Source organism: Gossypium raimondii, unplaced genomic scaffold, assembly GCF_025698545.1.
Source record: "Gossypium raimondii isolate GPD5lz unplaced genomic scaffold, ASM2569854v1 Contig00032, whole genome shotgun sequence".
Lineage (NCBI taxonomy): Eukaryota > Viridiplantae > Streptophyta > Magnoliopsida > Malvales > Malvaceae > Gossypium > Gossypium raimondii.
Genome location: NW_026291191.1, coordinates 1 through 5,127, shown reverse-complemented (window position 1 = coordinate 5,127; position 5,127 = coordinate 1). Strand labels below are relative to the sequence as shown.

At 35.6% G+C, this 5,127-nt stretch overlaps 1 pseudogene; it reads right to left on the bottom strand.

Annotated features, from left to right (window-relative positions):
* Positions 1 to 1,749: 1,749 nt before the first annotated feature.
* On the bottom strand, positions 1,750 to 2,485 carry LOC128036787 (ATP synthase subunit beta, chloroplastic-like; annotated as a pseudogene).
* Between the last annotated feature and the right edge of the window lie 2,642 nt (positions 2,486 to 5,127).

The window sequence follows — 5,127 nt, the reverse complement described above, 5'->3', positions numbered from 1 at the left end:
GTATTGATACTAGGTATCAAAAAAGCATATTAACTAAAATAAAGGAGTAAATAGAAATGGATAAATAAATAGTGGGTTCCATCGTTTCTATGGTTACTTTTAAACGGTGAGAGTTCTCTATACACCGGAGCTCATTCCTTCATTTAATTGGTAACTTGTACAGTTCACACTCTTCGGCTCTACTCATAAATTTTCCAGTAATAGATCTTCACAACGAGATCTATCTTATACAGTAACGGTATGTAAGCGGATGAGGATTAATTGGGCAGCTGACCCCTGTTAGTCCGTTCTTTGCAAGAGTCAGAAGCATAATCTTTGCTTTTAAATAGGATTTTCCCCGCTTAATGGATAAGCATTTGCTACCAATGGGGAATTTTTTTCATCTTAAATTCCAAGATTGATTTGCGCCAATGGAAACCATAAATTTTACACAATAGAAGGATATGGTAGATCTATCTTTTTAGATAGTGAACGACGAACCCATTCTATTCACTGGTATGGATCGTTGATACGAAAAAAAAGTTTCTTTTTTTCAGCCCATGATCTGAACAAGTCGCACATACACCCTAGTACATGTTCTCGGCGCGAGGACATCCCCAAGAGCAGGGAGTTTCGTGACATTTCTAATTGGCTGTCTTGCATTTCTAATAAGTTGTTTAATAGTTGGTATACTGAATCATATACATAATAGACTGTTTAGATCGATCCTAACCAGATGATTCTGAATTACTTTTTTCTATTTATAGATTAATAAAATATTAACTCTTTAGGGCTTAAGTTAAGAAGGAAAGGAAGAAGAGGGATTAAATCAATCTTAATAAAATTGTGGATTGGTGTTAAATCGTTGCTATTGCTATTTGTTATTTAACTTATTTAACCTACAAGATCCACAATTCCATGAGTCTTCTGTTGCTGACATAAAACATCTCTTTCCATGTCTTCGGATACAACCCATAGGGGCTTGCCTGTTCTTTGTACATAAACCCTTGTGAGGCTTTCAAGTTTCAGTAGTTCTTCCGCTTCCAGGATAAATTCTCTGTTTGTGCCTCCATAAAAGAACTAGCAGGTTGATGGATCATTACCCTGATGATATAACATAATAAAAGGTTCTTCTAACTCACATAATGAGGTGAGAAGAATAGCAAAAATAGCTAAAGAATAATAAGAAAAAAGATAGAATTGAACAACCGTACAGGCATTTTTGTGCATTGCATACGGCTTTCAATGGAATTCTTTTTTTTCATCGAAAAAGAAAAAGAGAAAATATAGAGAGCGTCTATTAGACCCAGATCACTAAATAATCCAATTACCATTCTTTTTTTTTTTTCTTTTTTTCGGAAAAGTTCAAAATACTATGATGGCTCCGTTGCTTTATATATTTATTTCGTCTGTAATTCAGCAATCCCAGTTTTTTTTTTTTTCAAAAGAAAGAAAAAATAGTCTTTTTTTTTTCGTACTTTATTTTATAACATAAATATTGTTATAAATATTGTTAATAGCCCTGGTGTGAAAGAAAAAAGTTTGTGACGCTGAGATGGGCCCACGAAAGCTAAGATAAAATTGAAATGCCCTTCTCTCATACTACTTTCGATACATAATCTAATGTTTTGAAAAAAAGAAATCAAAAATTTCATATCGAATTGAAGTGCCATGCTATTATTACTTACTAATTCATATTTCATAGGGCGAAGGCATAGTCTTCTTTTTTCTTTCCATCAAATAAAAACTCATTGCGAGCGTGAGGGAATGCTAGACGTTTGGTAACTGACCGTAGACTAAAGCCACTTTTGATTCCGCAAGATTTTGTTCATTAATTACTCCAGATTCTTTCATTTCCATGTAAAGATCATTTCCTTCACGAGTCCGTTCACCTACTCCGCCAAATACGGATACGCCCCCATGAGCTTTGGCAATGTTGTTGATCAATTCCATAATGAGTACTGTTTTACCTACCCCAGCCCCCCCAAATAGTCCGATTTTTCCTCCACGACGATAAGGAGCTAAAAGATCGACTACTTTAATTCCTGTTTCAAAAATAGATAATTTTGTATCTAATTGTATGAAAGCGGGCGCGGATTTATGAATAGGGATGTTGTCGAGTATCTACAGGACCTAATTATCAACGGCTCCCCAAGCACGTTAAAATTGTCCTAGGGTCGCTCCGCCGACTGGAACACTTAGAGCAGCTCCCGTGTCAATCACTTCCATTCCTCTCGTTAGACCATCTGTAGCGCTCATAGCTACAGCTCTAACTCGATTATTTCCTAATAATTGCTGTACCTCACAAGTTACATTAATTTGTTGACCGGCGGTATCTCGACCCTTAACTACTAGGGCGTTGTAAATATTAGGCATCTTGCCCGGGGAAAGGTTACATCCAGTACTGGACCGATGATTTGAGAAATACGCCCCAGATTTTCTTTTTCAAGCGTGGAAACCCAGGAACAGAAGTAGTAGGATTTATTTTCATAATAAAGTGAAATATGTCAATTTTTTTTTCCAAAATTATCTAATACAAAAAAATCTTCGACAGGAGGTTGATCGGTTAATTCAATAAGAAATGGGGAAGTGCTCGATTTCGTTGGTCCCATCCAATTCAAAGTGTATGAAATTGGATTATTTTCATATTCATTACTGGAAAATTTTTGGATTCAACCATCCTGTTTTGAAAATAGGGAACTGGATAAACAAAAATTTGGGAGAGTCTTTCGTTTGTCCAAACATTTAGGCAAATAACCATCCCTTATTATCTTAAGTGGAATTGGAACCCAAACTCTATTTAAGATTCCTTATTTCTATCTCAGTAGCCTTGTTTCCAATTTGATTTCGTATTTTATTTTAGCTTATCGATTTTTTTTACCTTACGTCCAAGCTATCCCCCTTTTTCCATCTATATCCCTTTTTTCATTTCAAGACCGAATTACGCCTGTTTTCTACATCTAGGATTTATTATACAAATATATATTAATATCGAGGGAATTGAATTTATTATTTCTTATTATTGAAATTTATAATATTTAAAATATATTAGATGTTAAAATATTAATTCTATTATCTATTTATTCATTCTCATTATATATTATATTCTAAAATACATTAATTATTAGAATTTATTTATCTCATTCTAATACAAATTAGTATTAGAATGTTCATTTATCTATTTTATTAATTTATTGTATCTTTGTTCATTTATATTAAATTAGAATATTATATTAATAATATTTTTGATTATTTAGCTATTTCTCTTTTATTTATTTCATTTGCATTTAAATTTGGATTCAAAAAAAGTAAGGAATTAGAAACTTAGAAATACACGGATCAAGTTGCGCCATACATATGAAAGAATACTTGAATATTGATGCTGTTGTGAATCAAATATTCTGGTCTAATAACTGAACCTTTCGGATTCGTTGATAATTTTTGAAGGAATTTCTTCGAAGGTTTCATCAACAACCTCATTTAGATCAGGTAGACCTTGTTGTTGCGAGATTCTTAATTCATGAGTTGTGGGGAAGACGAATGTCACCACAAACAGTGACCTAAAGCAGGCAAGGATTCAAAAGCTGAATAATTAAAAGAAATTATAAAATAGACTTATTATACCCCTCAATATGAAGTCAAAGATACCGCAATATCTTGGCAGCCTTCAAGATTAACTCCTTAGCCCGAGTTCCCACTAAGGAACCGAGGGCCGATGGTAGCTTCTTTCAAATCTTCTACTGAGTACATGGACAGCCGGGTGGGATCGATGGGATTGCCAGCGTGGATCGTTACAAAGGAACGATGCTACTACGATGATCCCGTTCACAGAGAAGAAGATCAATATATTATGTTAATATAGATTACCCTTTGGATGTTTTGAAGAATAGTTCAAGTAACTTAACATGTTTACTTCCCCATTGATGGGTAATGTATTTGGGTTCAATAGCCCTGTGCGCTTTGCGTTTGAAGGATCTGCGATTCCCTACTACTTGTGTTAAAACTTTCCAAGGCCCGCCCGACTCGTATCCAGGTTGAAAGAGATAAATTGAAGTATAATGGTCGCCCCTCATTAGGATAAACTATTAAACCTAAATTGAAGTTATCCACTAAGAACTACATTAGATCAGTTTATGAATATCTACGTTGCGAGCTTGATTTTACCAAAGATGATGAGAATGTGAACTCCCAATAATTTATGCGTGCTGGAGAGACTGTTTCTTATTTTGTGCCGAAGCAGTTTATAAATCACAGGCTAAAACCAGGTGAAATCAAAGGCATTACTTGAATGCTACTGCAGGTACATGTGAAGAGAAATGATCCAAAGAACCGTGTGTGCTTCTGAAGAATTGGGGAGTTCCTATCATAGCCGCATTACTTAATAGGTGTGGGTTCACTGCAAATACTAGCTTGGCTCTGGCAATGCCGAGATAATGGTCTACTTCTTCACATCCATCGCGCAATGCACGCAATTGCTTGACTAGACAGAAGAATCATAGTATGCACTTTTCGTGTACTATTTAAAGCTTTACGTCTGTCTGAGGTAATGAATCATATTCACGCTGAGTACAGTAGTAGGTAAACTTGAAGGAGAAAGGGACATGAACCCCCAGGCTTTGCTGATTTACTACGTGATGATTTTATCTGAAAGATCGAAGCTGTGGTATTTACTTCACTCAAGATTGAGCTTCTATGCCAGGTGTTCTGCCCGTAGCTTCAGTATTCTACGTTTGGCATATGCCTGCTTTGACCGAGATCTTGGAGATGATTCTGTACTACAATTGGTGGAGGAACTTTAGGACACCCTTGGGGAAAATGCACCGGTGCCGTAGCTAATCGAGGCTTTAGAAGTAACAAGCTCGTAATGAGGACGGACCTTGCTCGCGAGGGTAACGAATTATCCGCGAGGCTAGCAAATGGAGTCCTGAACTAGCTGCTGCTTGTGAAGTATGGAAGGCGATCAAATTTGAATTCGACGCAGTGGATAAATTAGATAAACCAGCTTGATAAATCAAATTTGAATTCGAAGCAATGGATACTTTGTAATCCAGTAATTACTGTCGGTTTGTTGAATTGATTAAACTCGGCCCAATCTTTTACTAAAAGGATTGAGCTGATTCTATTGTCTATATTTTTGATAGATATATT